The sequence below is a fragment of the Cuculus canorus genome, chromosome 1, assembly GCF_017976375.1.
Source record: "Cuculus canorus isolate bCucCan1 chromosome 1, bCucCan1.pri, whole genome shotgun sequence".
NCBI lineage: Eukaryota > Metazoa > Chordata > Aves > Cuculiformes > Cuculidae > Cuculus > Cuculus canorus.
In genome coordinates, this window is record NC_071401.1 from 83,457,082 (window position 1) to 83,474,832 (window position 17,751).

Here is a 17,751-nt window from a genome sequence, read left to right on the forward strand (position 1 = left end):
CTGGATGCTCAGCGATTCCACCTAAGAGTAAGTAGCCTCTAAAGGCAGAACCCACTCCCTCTTCCCTTCTCCAGGAACCAGACTACCAGCAACCATGGTGACACCAGCAGCCTGAAGCATCCAAAGTAGCATCCGTGACATACAGATGTTCTGAAAACCAGAAATGTGAGGAATTCACAAAGGCTATATTCACAAACGCGAGGGGCTGTGCACAAAGGCTTGTAGTGGTAGGATGAGAGGCAATGGGTAAAAACTGGAGAGGGGCACATTTAGTCTAGACATAAGGAAGAAATTCTTCACCATGAGAGTGGTGAGGTACTGGCACAGGTTGCCCAGGGAAGCTGTGGCTGACCCATCCCTGGAGGTGTTCAAGGCCAGGCTGGATGGGGCCTCGGGCAGTCTGGTCTGGTGGGAGGTGTCCCTGCCCATGGCAGGGGATTGGAACTATACGATCTTTGAGGTCCCTTCCAACCCAAACCATTCCACGATTCCATGCACGCCCGCCGGCCGCGCTCCGCCCAGCCCAGCACAGTCACTAGATGGCGCACTGAAACAACGCACTGCGCTTCTTCCCCTCGCTCCATACCTGCCGGAGCTGGCCAAGAGCTTTTCCCACGGGAGACAAGAGATTCTGTGAGGCACGGTCTCGTTCTGTCTGTATCCTAATTTTCACTGCAGTTCTCTGCCTTCAGTCGAATTAGTCTTGCGCCTTTAATTTTGGCTCGTTTGGGCTGCTTTGAGGAATGTCTGCACAAGGTGAAAGGAGACTGCCTTGCCACCCCAGCAGCGGTCCCACAGCCGCAATATTAGGGGTATCTGGGATTTACTTTAGGAGAAATAATGCATCCCCTCCTGGCTACTGTTTTGAATGAACAATATATCCCTTCCATCATTTTACTTGCACTCCCCAAAATACTTAGTGGGAGTCACTGTCTTTATCACTGCTGCCAGCAGCATAAGCAGTAAGAACCGAAACTGATTTACCTTCTAACCATCCCCATAGAGAAAAAAACATAAAGCAAAACAGGTGATGGATGGCAGTTTGAGTTTTTCTTGCTCTGCTGTATTAGTCCTGCCAGACAGGCACTATTTCTCCTTCACCACACAATACACTTTTGTGTTGCAAAGATGAAAAATGCAGTGAAGCTCCTCCTGTTGCAGCAGCTTTAGCTCTGACTTTCAGCCTTACCGACACAACTTTTATGCTTCGTGAAGCTACATACACATATAGCTCTTGAACCTTGCCGTCCAAGTGGAGGCACTGGTGTGGGGCCCTTGGATCTCCAGCTTGTGTTGATGTTCACCCCTTTCGGGGTCTGTTTTGGTGATGACTTTTTGGCCTGCTGTCCGAGATGACAACAGGAGGATTGCACTGGCGACTGTGGTGACCATTGTTCTGCTTCATGCCCTGATGGCTGTTGGCTGCTTGGCACACTTTTTTGATGCTCCCGAACTGGATTTTCCTGCATCTGTTGTCCCTACTTACGATGGAACAACAGGAGTAACAAAGAGTTATTAAGTATGATTACAATGCCCATTTCTCCATGTGTACAGTAATTTTATTTTAGATAAAGCAAAAACCAGGTGGCACAAAAAAAATAACTCCTCAAGGATGCATTTTTACTGCTTATCAGACTGTGTCTATGCTAATCTTTCATATTAGATTTGCATTTGTGAAACAAATCTCCCTTGGCTTGCCCAGGGAGCTGATCTCTGAGCATTCTGGTGGGATGCTTTTTGGGTGAAGCTCAAGGGAGAGAGGTGCTCCAGCTGTGCATGTAGCACTCCTCACTGCCAGCAGGCTTTCAGCCCGTGTGACCAGCCTAGAGCTAGGCCAAAATGCGGACAACAGAGATATCGAGTGTTCAAACCATCGCACTGCACAGATTTACACCCATGGTGCCATATTAACTGACAAATGTAAGCAGAGATACTGTTCCTGACACTTAATGTGAAATTTCCCCCAGTCTTCATTTCCAGAGCAGTCCTTGAGTTTGTCCTTCATTGATCTCAGTAGTGTATGTTGTTTCCTTCAAATTAAAGCTTTTAGAGAATTTTGACATCAATTAGTGAGAACGTGCTTAATGTGTGATATTTTTCTTTCCTCCTTTCTACTTGTTCCTGTATGAAGTACCAGTCATGACTATCCCAGTGATTTGTTCTTCTGCAATGTCGATGGACATGGTACCAGACACAGAACAAATTCTATTTTCTACAGAGAAATAGTGTAACCCACTGCCCTACCGCACAGTCTGTGGTGCGTAGGGCTTGGAGCATTTCAAAGGTATGCTGTGATTTGCTGTCCAGGAGGATTCAGTCAGACAGAGTAGCTGTTTTCAACCTTGCTGTTTTTCACCTTTTCATTCTGGTTTGGAATTGGATGTGTAAAATCCAATCTGCCCTCTAGTGAGAGACTGTTCCTTCCTTCATCTGGTTAAAGAGGCACTGTCAGAGTTTAATGCGGTAGTTCATTCTCCATTTAAATACTGCTAGAGAGCCTGTTGATGCCACTTACTAGTGGAAAAAAATTCTACAGCCCTTCAGAGCAACCCCTTCTGTTAGACAGCAGTCCTGTCTAGTCATGCATATTATTCGTCTCCATTTTGGTTGATGGTGCATGATAACCTCAGGGCTTGAAGTTGTGGCAAGTAGAAATGAAGCATGGGGAGAGGAGGCAGAGAGCCAGGACTAGCACTCACACCTGCAATCTTTTCTCAATGCATAATTTTTCCTTGGACACCTTCTACTATGCCGAAAGACTGCAAGTTCTAAAAACACATGGTAACTATTTGTATCAGGTAACGCATACAGTACATAGGTACAGCTAACAAGCTACTCAGCTAAGTATTACTTAAGTAAGAACTATTACTTAAGTACTTAAGTACAGAGTACTCAGCTAAATATTACAACTATTACCAGACAGGCAGGAAACTGTTGGTCAGGAGGGGAACTTTTCATTTCCATGGCTCTTTGCAGAGGATTGTGATCCCTCCCCTGGCCAAACTGCTGTCTGATGAGTCTCTATCTCTTTTTTTAGGGTGTTGCATCTTCCTTCCTCAGTATTTTCCAGATAACTGCTTCTACAAATTCACTTCTGCCTACGTACTTACTTTCACATGGCTTTAGCTTAAACTCTTTCTTGCAACTGGACAACAACTTTCTAAGCAAAACTCAGCCCAGGCATTATAGCTGTGCCACCATAAAAGCAATCCTTGGGTCGCAGGCAGCTGAACATCTGGGCTGCTGTTCAGTGTTTGAAAGTTAACTGCACAATGTCATCAGGATGAAGGTAAAGGCATAATATTGCTCTCTGTCATGACACCTAGTCTAGTGTCACACTGATTATTAACATTGGGTTTTTAAAATTATGATCAGGGCAGGTTAGATTTCTAGCCATTCAGATATTTTGGCATGATCCTGGAGTTCAGGCTCATTGTAACACCAGCAACAATCCTTGAACTAATCATTGATTGTATCACAAAAAGTCAGGAGGCTTCATGCTCACAAGCTCTCCTCCTACTTGGGGACTTCAACCACCCAGACATATGCTGGAAAAGCAGCACAGCAAGCTGTAGGCAATCCAGGAAACTCCTGGAGCGCATTGAGGATAATTTCTTAGCCCAGCTGATAGAGACCCCCACCAGAAGCAATACTGGACCTTATGGTCACCAATACAAGCAAACTCATCAGTGACATTAGGATTGGAGGCAGCCTGGGCTGCAGTGATCATGCACTGGGGGAGTTCGAGGTTCAGAGGGATATGGGACAGGTGAGGAGTATAGTCAGGACACTAAATTGCAGGAAAGCAGACTTCCAGCGCTTCAAGGAGTTACTCGGTAGGACCCCCAGAGACATGGTCCTCCGAGACAAGGGAGCAAAACAGAGCTGCAAAGTATTTAAGGAAGCTTTCCATAAAGTGCAAGAGCGCTCAGTCCCCAAATGTAGAAAATCAGGCAGGAAAGGGAAGAGACCGGCACGGCTGAGTCGAGACCTGCTGGTTAAACTAAAAAAGAACAGGGAACTGCACAGGCAGTGCAAGCAGGGACAGGGAACCTGGGGCGTGTATAGAGATGCTGCCCAGTTGTGTAGGGATGGGGTCAGGAAGGCCAAGGCGCAGCTGGAGCTGAACTTGGCAAGGGAAGTAAAGACTAACAAGAACTTTTACAGGTACGTCAATCAAAAGAGGAAGGTCAAAGAGAACATACACCCACTGATGGTTGGAAATGGTGATCACATATCACCAGATGATGAGGAGGCTGAGGTACTTAACAACTTTTTTGCCTCAGTCTTCACCGATAACCACTCTTCTCACCCCTCCTGGGTCATGGGACAGCAAGATGGTGACACCTGTGGGATGGTGACCCCCTCCCACAGTAGAGGAGGATCAGGTTCATGACCCCCTGAGGAACCTGAACATGTCTATGGGACCTGATGAGATGCATCCCAGAGTCCTGAGGGAATTAGCAGATGTGGTTGCCAAGACACTCTCCATGATATTTCAAAAGTCACGACAGTCAGAAGAAGTCCCTGGTGACTGGAAGAAGAGTAACATTGTGCCCAGTTTTAAAAAGGGTAGAAAAGACCAACCTGGGAACTACCGACCTGTCAGCCTCACCTCTGTGCCTGGGAAGATTATGGAACAGATCCTCCTAGAAGCTGTGCTAAAGCACATAGAGGACAAGGAGGTGATTAATGACAGCCAGCATGGCTTCACCAGGGGCAAGTCCTGTATGACCAACCTAGTGGCTTTCTATGATGGGGTAACTGCAGAAGTGGATGTGGGTAAACCGACGGATGTTATCTGTCTAGACTTCTGTAAAGCCTTTGACACGGTCCCCCAGAACATCCTTCTCTCTAAATTGAAGAGATATGGATTTGATTGGTGGACGGTACAGTAGATAAGAAACTGGTTGGATGGTCGTATTCAAAGAGTAGTGGTCAATGGCTCAGAGTCCAGATGGAGATCCGTGATGAGTGGTGTCCCTCAGGGGTCCGTACTGGGACCAGTGCTGTTTAATATCTTTATCAATGATATTGACAACAAGATTGAGTGCACCCTCAGCAAGTTTGCAGATGACACCAAGCTGAGTGGCGTAGTTGCCACATCAGAAGGACGAGATATCATCCAGAGCAACCTGGACAGACTGGAGAAGTGGGCCTTCGAGAACCTCATGAGATTCAACAAGACCAAGGGCGAGGTCCTATACCTGGATCAGTTCAATCCTCCTTTTCAGTACAGGATGGAGGATGATGTGATTGAGAGCAGCCCTGCAGAGAAGGACTTGGAGGTGCTGACTGATGAGAAGCTCGATGTGAGCTGGTAATGTGCACTCGCAGCCCAGAAGGCCAACCATATCCTGGGCTGCATCAAAAGAAGCGTGGCCAGCAGGTTGAGGGAAGTGATTCTGCCCCTCTATTCCTCTCTTGTGAGACCTCATCTGGAATACTGTGTCCAGTTCTGGAATCCTCAATGTAAGCAGGATATGGAGCTGTTGGAACGGGGAGGGCCATAAAGATGATCAGAGGGCTGGAGCACCTTCCCTACGAGGACAGTCTGAGAAAGTTGGGCTCGTTCAGCCTGGAGAAGAGAAGGCTCAGAGGAGATCTTACAGTGACCTTCCAGTACCTGAAGGGGGCCTGCAGGAAGGCTGGAAAGGGTCTATTTGTAAACGACCAGGAGGAACAGGTATAAACTGGAGAGGGGCAGATTTAGACTAAATATTAGGAAGGATTTCTTCACAATGAGAGTGGTGAGGCACTGGCACAGGTTGCCCAGGGAAGTTGTGGATGCCCTATCCCTGGATGTGTTCACGGCCAGGTTGGATGGGGCCTTGGGCACCTTGCTTTAGTGGGATATCCCTGCCCATGGCAGGGGGATTGGAACTAGATGATCTTTAAGGTCCCTTCCAACCCTGACTATTCCATGATTCTATGATAGAAAATGTCCCACAGGCTCAGATAGATTGTCCTGATGGTTACTTTAAGACATTAAGAAGGACCCAGTGTGCCAGAATGCTTTCAGCGAGACATGCTGGGTTTGAAATAGGCTGTAAAAGATCTGAACAACAAATTGTGTGGTGGAATCTTTTGCAGAAAACAAAAAGAATATTAGAATTCACGTTTTGAAAGTTCAGACATACTGGAAGAAGATCAAGGTTTTTGGATAGCAGATCAGAAAAGCCCCCAGGTATCTGATAATGAAAAGAAGCACTTACTTATCAGAAGCCACACAAACGGAGAATGAAGAATGTGATCTTGGTGGGGCAGCTGGAAAAAAAACTCCTTGATTTGCCAGTTAATCAGAATGTACTGCAGAGAAATCAATATAATCATAATTTCATTTGCTATTTATTTCTGGCTCGTATTTTCACAGGCTTTGAAATGTGCATTTCATCAGTCATCTACTCTGGAGAGGAATGGCATGAATTTCAACACTTCTGCTATTTTTGCCTGCAAAATATTCAAAATTGTTTCTGCAGAAGCTATAGGCAGCAGTGGGGGATATTTATTTAAAGAGATTTGGAACAATGGATCACTAGTGATTAAAATAAAAATGGAAATTACATTCTGGATGCAAGAGACAAATGAGTATTGCATTTACAATGCTTTGGCATTTTGCATGTATGAACTGTTTCTGAGGAGTTGCATTTTGGAAATTTTGAAGCCTGGCTGTTTTTTGAAGCCTATGAAAAATGCAGATTCAAGCTCCTCATTTTATGCTAATGTAAACAGGTGAAGGAGAATACCAGTTTGTTGAAACAAGGGAATTAGCATGTGAATGGGAGTATCGGACTTCTTCCGCTTGAAAAGGCAGTTTTCAAAGTAGAAACTAGGACTTCAATATCATGCTGTGATTTTTCTCTTTCCATGTCCCCAAATCATGTTACTTGTAGTGCATTAACAGCCTTCGAGCCTGTACCCCACCAGGCTACAGGCGCTGTCATTTTAGCTAACAGCCATAATCTACAAATCTAACCATCAATGACCTGACTTGTTTTCTCTCCCTGCTTCCTAATTCTTGTTTCAGAATTCAGTCTCAGTTTTCTGGACTGCTGATGATAAATATACTTACAAAGTAAGAATCTGACTGGGAGACCAGTCTGGACTCTGTCCTTCCCTGTCAAATCAATTTTTTCAGAGGACTGCATTGTCAGCCTCGCCAGAGAGGCTTGCCTTCCGTGCTGATGCATTCCTTGCAAACAAAACAAGCTTGCAGAAGTATGTTGCTGAATAAGCTAGATGGCAGTGACACAGAAGAATTAGTGCCTACTGAAAAGAAAAGACTTGTGGAATTAGTTTCAGGACTATTTCCAGCACAAGTGGCCATCCACATCTCTAAAATCACACAGCTCAAACAATCTAGTCAGGTACTGTAACATGCCGAGCCACCTTCACCAGAGACTATCATGTTCTTCACTCGCATCAGGTAAAATCTCAGGAATCTGTGCTGTGAGCAGCTCCCCAATGAAAGAAAATTTTTGCCTTTTGAGCACCTCTCCTTCCTCTCCCCCACCACCACTCCCCCCAACTAGCCATGGTAACCTGCTCTGTGTTTCAAACACCTGCTTGCATTTGTGTAACGGTGTGCGTGTTTGCTCTCCTTCATTGCATTTTATTTGCCTTTGATTAATGATTAAAGCAAAACAAGACCATTGTAGGTGGTTTTAAAGTCACTCTTCTATTAAGAATGGAGCTTGCAGTGAGTCTGCTGTGCTGGCATTACTACTCCTGCCTCTGGCAGCACCAGAGCTGGGGCCACTCGCAGGTACAGAGCATAACGTTGCCCTCCAGACGAGTCCTGCAGATATGACTTGGCATGATGTTCTCTGCCCTGCCTGGCCTGCTTTTATCTGTGAATACATTCACATAATTTTGAAAACAACATTATGTTTCATGATATCATGGAGATTTTCCAGTTCTAGTCCTCTTATTTGTTTGGGGTAATCATGGTAGTCTTATGAAGTAACACTAGTCTGAGCTCCGTAGCAACCGGATGTTCCCACTGCAATATTAGAGAGCAGTGGCTAAAATCCACTTCTGCTGCACTGCCAACTGGAAAGGTGGCAGGAGGTGCAGTCGCATTATGCTGCTTTAAAGGTTATAAAGCTCTTCTTTCTCCTGGCAACTTCAATGTTTGCCTTTCTGACTAAGTGACTGGCTCTTTGATGCAATAGCTGCTTTGCTCCCTAGGGGGAATGCAAGTCACTCAATAAAACAAGTGATTACAGTCGTCAGATTACAAAGGTTGTTTGTTTTTGTTTGTTTTTTAAAACAGATGAGATGTGTACTTGTCTTGATTGCCCTACTGGGCAATAAAAGTTTTCTAATCAGTTCAGTGAAAATCTTGATTGGTACAGAACTGGTGTCGGTGTTGCCTTGTAATGAGATGTAATGTCTCCCAAAAGGATTTCTTGTAACACACTTGTAATCTTCTCAAGAGAAGGAAATTGAGGTGGTAGCTGGTGGGAGAGAACACACCGTTTTTCAGTTCAAGTCACCCTGACCATCCTTTGAAGGCAGTAACTGTTCACATTCCTAAATCTGCTTTACAGATCACTGATTTAAATGAAATCCCACCAGACGTCTGAATCGGAAGGCTACTGCTATGATTATAGTCAGGTCATGCTTAAAGCTGAGATAATTTAATATTGTTGAACTCAGTGTTGAACACTGAGTGACTCTACTTTACCCCGGTTCCTTTGCATGCCTGGAAAGCATCTATAACCTCTTCAGCATTTTGGTGAGGAGAGGGCAAGTAATAACACTTTTCTGCTTCTGCGGATTTAACTGCCTAAGCTGGCACAGCCTGAGATTGGGTTTGTGCTCTCAGAGGCGCAAGGAGGCGTACCTGGGAAAGGAGGAGGGGAGGTGGGACAGCCCCTTGCTTCTGCTGAGGTGCTTGTTGCAAGGTGTGAGCCTGATACAGCCATACCCATCAGTAAAGAACTTTTCACTTATTGGACAAAGAATCTCAAAATTAGGTCGCATTGCAAAGTCCAAGTGTTTGTAGACAGCCCTAGGTGACAACTCAGCACTGGCTAATCTAGAGCCATTAATTGCCAGGCACCCTTTGATTATTAAATCCTAGCACTAGCAAGGGAGACTTTTGGCTGGGGCCAGGACACAAATTCTTCCTCAGAGCTGTCTCCCCCTTTCATCTTCCTTGAAACTATTTAACAAGAGATGTCTTGAGCTATTTTTCTATCTCATGCATATTATTTGTAGGAGTTTCTTTTGGTTTATTCAGTGTGGCAAGGCAGAATACTATGCTGTATTAAGCTGAATGTTTTGAGGGCACTTTTCTCCCACATCCTGCAAGCATACATGCTTATACAGACATGCCTCACATTTGCCATTGTCTCTATGTGAACCTACATGAAATCATAAAGATCGAGCGGAATGCCTGTATTTTACTAAAAAGAAAAAGAAGCTGTTGTGATATCAATATGTATGGCCAGGAGACTTTTTGGGCAAAACATTTTAATAAGAAGCATTTGTCAAAAATCGAGATGCTGAAAGCAATACATTAATTTTAAACAAACTCCTTGGTGGAGGGAATGGGCTGAGATAAAAACATATATGAGACCATTTACAAAAAAGTTCTCAATGATAATACTAAGTAACAATAGATATGAACATAAATTTCATAATTCCTATTCTATAATCACAAGATCATATGCTAGTTGAGGTTAGAAGGCACCTCTGGGGGTCATTTGGTCCAACTCCTCTTTTCAAGCAGGGTCAACCTACAGCCAGTTGCCCAGAACCATGTCCAGGCAGGCTTTGAAAATCTCCACGGGTGGAGACTCCACAATATTCCTGGGCAGCTTGTGCGGGTGTTCAGTCACCCTCACAGTGAAAAGACTGGTTCCTGATATTCAGAGGGAACCTCCTGTAATTCAGTTTATGCATTTTGTCTCTGTTTCTGTCCCTGGGCACCTCTGAAAAGAGCCTGGCTCCATCCTCTAGGCACTTTCCCTACAGGTATTTACACACACTGATCAAATCACTCTCAGCCTTTTCTTCTACAAAATGAAAAGTCAGCTCTCTCAGCCATTCCTCATAGGAGAGATGTTCAAGTCCCTTCACAATTGTTGTGGCCATTCATTGGACTCTATCCAGTATGTTTGCATCTCTCTTGTACTGGAGAGCACAGAACTGGATGCAGTACTTCAGGTGAGGCCTCACCAGAGCTGAGTATAAGGGAAGGAACACCTCCCTCCACCTGCTGGCAATAATCATAACAACGGAAATATTTATTTTCACAAATGAGATTATTGAGAGAATAAATTACACTAAATTATTTTGTAGGAGAAAAACATTTTACCTTTAAGGTTTCTGATAACTTAGTGAACTCAAACCTGTAAGATCAGAATTGCAACTATGATACTCATGAATACATCGGATTTGTTTTGGAAGGGAGATGTAGTCTGAATGAAAAGGAAAGGAAAATATCTTAGGAAAGGTGTACATTGCCTAATGTTTCTATAGTCAGAATCTAATACCCTACCACCTGTCACTCTTCCACATCTATAATATTTCACACACTTAGTAGTCACATAATCACTTTGTGTCATTTATAACATCATCTGTGAGAAGGCAAGAGACTCCTTCATTGTATAGTAAGATATTTAATTAGGAGAAACAATATTTAATATTCTTATGACTTCAATTTTTCAGGTGTTACTGAATAGCAATGATTTTTTTTAATGTAGAAACACAAACTACAATAAAATAATCAAAGTCTAATCTTCATAGGTGAAAGATTATACGTAGGCTAAGTGTGACAAACAAGCTGTTAAATTCCATATCATTACAACCAGTGAGTCAGGAGACAAAAATGCAGCCTTACACCTAGTATTGTTATCTTTCCCATCACTGTGCCTGACTCGGAAATATTATTTTGCGTGTTAACAGAGTTGGACTCCAGCTTTCACTTAGATACATTAAAAAAGGATACTGAGGAGTGACATTAGTCCCCTTATGTGCCCCTCAGAGTGATGTGAAAATATCAAGCAAATGACAATTTCTGAGAGCAACTCCCTCCAGTACCGCTTTATCTCAGATCACTGCTTATCTTCAGCCTGCCTGGACGCTTTCTGTAGAGAAGTCCAGTTTATGTTTGACAGCATATCCTATCTGGAAATGTGAGATTCAATAGCTCTGCTCAGAGGTAATAGGTAAAAGGTAATAGCTGTAGCATTAACAAGACGCAGTCCCTTTGAGCTACAGGTCACACCTATCTAGGTCTGCTTATGCTGTAGCTTTAGTCATAAGTGTACCTGATGAACTTCTTTTTTTCCTTCCTCCTGACTTAGAAAAGCCGTGTTGTATTTGTATCTTATTCATTATGCACATGTAACGCCAAACTACCAGAGGTCAATACTGATCATGTGGTTATGGATTGGTGACTGCCTGCTGAATGCTACTGAAAATGGCTTCTAAAGGCAAGCATTCCGTAACCTTAATAACAAAAACAGCCTGTGCTCTTCAGTCTACTTTTCAGTGTGCCAGTCACACAGCTTCAGAGAAGAAAAGCATTAGAACTACATGGATGTGGAAAGTTGGTAATCGTTGGAGAATGGCTCGAAGAACAAGGACATGGCTCTTTAAAAATGCTACATTCAAGCAAGGCATAGGCCTGCACAATAGGCTGAATGGAGGAGTACCGAGAAGCTGCACAATCATGTCGATAGCGCGAACTGGCAAGGACACTGCGGCCTTGACTAGTTCCATAAATAACCTTAGGGAACTAGCTGTAGAAAGTATGAGAAACTAGCTTAAGCTGAAACTGCAAGTAGGAGGACTAATGCAAAAACCTAACCCTTAGGCTTCGCCAATTAGAGTAGGACTAGTAGGCATAATTAACTCACGCTGTATATAACTGAGCTATCTGAAGGCAATAAACGGAGCCTGCTTGTAACTCATATTGAGTTGTGCACGTCTTCCTTTCTCGACAAAAAACAAGGGCCTCTGAACCTTCCCTCCCAACAGGTAATAATTTGAGAGTGACACTCTTGTGTTTAGTAGTCAGTTGTTTAATGAAGTGTGAAGATGACCTTGGACCATCAGCAATTCCATGCTTCTCCATGCCCACATCCATATCTAATCTTTCAAAGATAATCCATCCTGCAACAAATGAGTAGACCTGAGTGATAGTGCAATGTGGAGAAAGTAAGACTTCCAGGTACTCAGGTCCCTGCACAAAATCCAGTTTTCACCTGAAGAATAGCATTTTATTACTCCTGCTATCTCAAAGCACACACCTACAAGCAAACACTGGAGCAAAAGTTTGCTTCCCACCCGTGTAGCTCTTGAGCTACAATTTCCCACTGATCAACAGAGTAATTTGCAAAACAAGCTGCATATTTTGTTTTAGTGGGTAGAATAGTTAAAAAATATTTGTTTCTATCACTAAATTTTCCAGTCATCTTCTTCAAGGAGGCTCAGTATACAGACCCAGTGAATTTTGCCAAATCATGCTTCTGGAAAAGCCACCAGCTGTTGATAGCAAGCCTTCAAGCCTGAACTGAGGCCTTCTACACTTACTGGATCAGATGGATGGATATGATAAACAAATATGATGCATTTACCTCTCCCTTGGACTATGCATATAAACACAACTTAAAGCACGGTGGGATTCTTATTTGACATTGGTCTTTAGCCTCACTATAGGCATGGAATTGAGCAAACACATTTGCATCTTGATGCAACTCACCACTCTTACGAGGAACTGGAAGCTAAGATGATGATGGAAGAACAGCTGTACAATATGTACCAGAAAAGCTCATCTTTAGCTGAAATCTAGTGCTATTATAACACTGACAAAGGTTTCCCATATTAGTGAGGAGACACAGTCTTCTTTTCATGGTTCTTTTCTTTTTCCTTGCAGAACTTCATCTGCTAGAAGTTACGTTTAGGACTAATCTGTTAAGTTACTGTGAATAGACATAATCACTGTATTTGTCTATTTTCTCATGTTAGTTTGCAAACTATTGCAGAAAATCAAATGAACTATGTCTTGCTGTTTGCACTACAGTGAAGAGGAGCTCCATAAGCTGGCAAAAAGCAGTATCAGCGAAAGGTGCAATAGCATATTTGAAGTTCAGGATGTCACAAAAAGGTTAAAGATTATGTTTAACTTGTGCTAGGTAAACACATTCAGTTTCTTTACTCTGCACTTTCAAATCTGTAATAAATAAACCAAATAAATATATTAAACCAGGAACAATAAAACTTTATTTGCAGAATAAATGAAGAAATGTGTTTTAACAGAGAAATTGGGTAAGGTAGAATACAATCATTACTTTAAACTTTGCATGGGCTCAAGTTAAGATTAAAAAAACCTGCCAATTTGTCTGTAAATCTATAGAGTGAAAAAGCCCATTGAACAGTAAGAACCACAGATTGATAATATACATCAGGTCAAAACAACCAAATATCTGAACTCGCTGTCATTGCATGCGTGTTATATAAAGGCATCCTAGTGCATGTAATGCTTATTGATTTCAGAAAAGCACTTGATATGATACTGAATTATAGAACTTATAGCATTTGGTGCAGGAAATGCAGGGAAATATTATAGTGGGGTGAAGAGGAGACTGATCAATGCAGAGGAACAAAATGTTGCATCACTGCACCCTCAGAGGGCACAGCTGCTATTGCAACTCTCACCCTGCTTTCTATTGCCAAGATAAGGGAGAGGTGACAATCAGAAAAAGCATTTGTACTTCCTTACAATGTCTTCGCAGCCCCCTGCCCTGAGAGGAAAATGGCTGGTAATTCATTACAAAGCATGTATATGGATTCAGAATTATTTATTAGTTTGTTTTTCTCTTGGCACACAGATATCTCTGGGAAGTGCAGGTCAGAACCAAGAAGACTCAAATCTACTCCTCTAAGTGGCAGGTTTTATTCCATTTATCTAAGAGCACAAGAACGTCTCCTGCTGCATGGTAAATTCCATGTAGCAAGATCTAACCCCTTTGCAGCTTTTTTCCTCACAAGGCCCCTGCAGGCTTCAATTTCTGCAAACAAAAAGGTGCTGAGATGATTTTCCCCAAAGCTAAAGGTATGCCAGTGTATTGTTAAAGCAACTCAAACTGAAATAAACTTTTGAATTTTCCCCTACGAGACTCTCTTGCAAGGGAAGAAAAAACACAAGAGAGGGAATTTCTTTCAGGGGCACTCCCCTCCTACTGATGCTGTCCTCCTCCATAAAGTAGGCTGACAATCCCGTTTTAAAGGATCTAGTACAAATTTGAAAGATACCTTTCTTCTGTATTCATATATCTAGAGACTCTTCCTCAGCTGATGTTCCTGCAAGCTATTTCTGGAAGAGAAGATTAAGTGTAAATCCTTGGCATAATTGTACTGGTTACTGGTTAGATGCAAGTTAGGACCTGACTGTGGGGTTTTTGTGCATTTGAATGGTAAAAAGAGCACCAAGATATAGTCTTATGGGGAAGGATTATTTCTGGTGTGGTTCTGTGCCACTTGCTCATAGCCATAATTCACTTGTTCCAATGGTCACTGTTATGGCATGGGTACAAAATACCTGTCGCAACAATGATATTCCTCCTAGACAGTTTCCTTGCTCCTTTCTGACAACCGTTGCTTTGATTTACTCTGTCTGTTAGGTTAAAATGGGACTTTTCACCTCATCGACATATTTACCTGCCTGTTCAAAGAACAGTCTCCTGCCACAGGAGAACTGGGTTCAAAACTCTGCTTATGCCTTTGTGGCACTGGTGGGACACTTGCACAACCACAAAGACTGTCTCCTGCCCAAAGCCCACAAAGACTTGTCCTCCTTCCCCTAAATTGTATTTGAGAAAGGGGCAGATGTGAAACTGTCTGGGAGAGAAAGAGAGAGGAACATCCACAAAACGAAAGGAAAATGCATGGCTAATGGTGCAGTGTTAAATAAGAGTAGGTAAACTCATGAACTTCAAGTGAGCTTTCATCACTGCTGAGGGAGGTGAGCAAACTTTTTCTCTGCATTTACTCTCAGTTAACTCAGTGGCAAAGGTTTTCTCTCATGCTTGCCTTAACAATCTCAAAAGAAAATCACCTATTTGTTTTTCCTTAGAGATCAATTTTTTATGGGTTTTTACATGAAAGAATAATGTAGCCCTGTCCACTAATACTGGACAAGGAGATGGTGTCATCTGATAAAGAGATGACATGGCCACCATGGTGGCACCAGCTCTACTTACTCTAATGCAAATTACTGAGCATATCTCTGTAATTAAAGGAGTCGTGGAGTGTATATTTTAAAAAAACCTAACACATCTGAGCCGGCTAATTATAATAACATTAAGAAGTAAATTAAGAAGTAAACACTTCCACAAGCCATACTCTTTACAAAGTGAATGAAGAATTTCCGTAACTTCCTACCTATTAGATTCGCCAAACATAATTTTTGGTAGTCCTTGATGGTTCCTTTAAAAAAAATTACTAAACTTTGCTTGTCAACTAACTAGGATGATAAACACTAAAGGCAATGACTACCACCTTTTGCTGGCAAAAAGACTTGGTAAAGAAACTTTGTTTTCTTGGGTAATAGACAAAAATGGATTAACATGTATAGTATGATAGCAACAGAATCTAATACTACATGTGCATTCCCAAATGTAACGACCATATTTACTTAAACTCACACCTTTGAGTGTTATCAATTTTCTGACCATTGTGGGTAACAGCCCATCCAAACTTACCCATCTGAGTGCATAAGTACTAGGAAGAGATAAATTATTAAAAATAAAATTAGGTCTTTTTAGAAGTTTAGGAAAGCTTCATGAAGAAACCTTATCCCTTCCTAACTCCATGTGTTCATAATGTGGCTTTACACAATCCTCTACTTGAATCTACCCTTGAAAGCATAGAGTGGCAGGTGGGAGAAAAATTAGTACTATGAACAGAAGAAATTTGTATGAAAGATCGCAGAACCCTATACCAGTTTTTCCTGTTCTGTGTTGTTTTCTTCTGTCATCTTGTAAAATGTACCTCAGGACTATAATTCTCTGTGCGAACTTCCACCAAAATAACTGTTATTGGTTACTGTTATTGTTAGTGTTTCAATTGTATTATATCCATTCTCAACCAGTGCTTCTGAACTTTAAGATATAGGGTTTACAACAGCTTCAATATAGAGCTTTCTTTTGTTAAAAAAATACTATGAATTCCACAAAGTCAATGTGTCTAGAAAACACTAATAACCATGTTTTCTTGGTTTACAGTTTAACATTCCTTTCCCCCTCCTCTGATATCCATACAAAGAAGTTCATTATGCTGAATCCCCTGCAGCTAGTTTGCAGACCTCCTGAGTATTCTGCAGTGAAGAAAAGCAAGCTTTGCTACAAAGATTATAGTTCTGGTGTTTTAATGATCTGAAATGTTTGCTGTGAATAAATCTTAATTGGATGAAACACTAGATGCAAAAGCTTTGCCCCCTGAAAATAGAAGTCCATGTCATACAAAGGTCCTGAAAGGACGAGACCTGAAATCTTCACAAAAATGTGACTGCCAAAGTACACAGGTGGGAGTTTTGCTACAAAATTTTATAGGAATAGGAGTGAATCTCTAATCATAACCAAGCACTATGAAAACTTAAACTTAGGGAGACCTTTTTTTTCCTACTAACTTGATTTTCCGACTACTAGTCATACACATGTTCCTTATCATCTCTGTGACTGCACTGAATTAGCGTACAAAGACTAGTCCCATATGCAGAGCAGCAAATGTTCTGGCATTAGGGTACACTCTCCTCACAGGTGGAAACACAAAATTAGGGGAGGCCAGTTTTTAAATAGCAGCACTGAAACCAGCAGGAGCCAGTCAGCACATAAAACTCCTGAGGGTAGGAAACACCAAATAGCTTTTGGTTATGCAAACATGCTCTGCATCAGATCCCCTGTTTTAGAAAATCACTCTACAGCAAAACCCAATATTGCCTCTCAAAGATTCTGTGGTTTGTGAGTCAGAAGCATTGATTTTATAACAACTCCAATGCAGAAAAACAGAACAAAAAAAATTATGGCAAAGTTGGCTACTCAGATTCAATTATCCATCTCCTTTGTCACAATGATGACCCAAGAAAAACTGATTTGATATGTCAGGGTGCCACAAAGGCTGGGGCTTCCTGCAGGCTTTCTGGTGTCTGGGCAGGAGCAGCAGGGCTAGGTGGTGCCCCCAAGGCCAGGACATCGCAGCCATCTCATCCTCAGCATACAGTTCTGGCAAGTGTCCATACCAAGACCCCAATTCACTTACAAGTGCTGAGGTTTCCGACTGGCTGCACACCCAACATTTTCTAGCCATACAGGGACTAAGATATTCTAGCTACTAAAGGGCCATGTAAAACTAAGGCGTTTTTAACATCTAGCCTACTTGTCGTCATTCCAGCTTTGAGTTTAACTGGAAAATATGAAAATAATATCCTTGATTAAAGGGAGATGCTAAGCACCCAAGAAATTCAGAAGCGTTAGCCGTGTTATTGATATTAAAATTAACTTTTTCTAAGAGGCAAGTCTATTTTTCCCTGCACATCTGTAGAAGTTCTTTATCATATAAACAAAAATTCAGGAGGGCACTCACAGAATGAACAGCAGGCAACATTTCTGCCACAGATGTGGGCTTAAATATATAAAGGAGGCAGGTAGGAGGTATAAGAAATCCAAATCACCCAAACCCCTGCTCTTAGTAAAACTCAGCTTATACTTTTAAGTCTGTTGATCTCAGTGACATTTT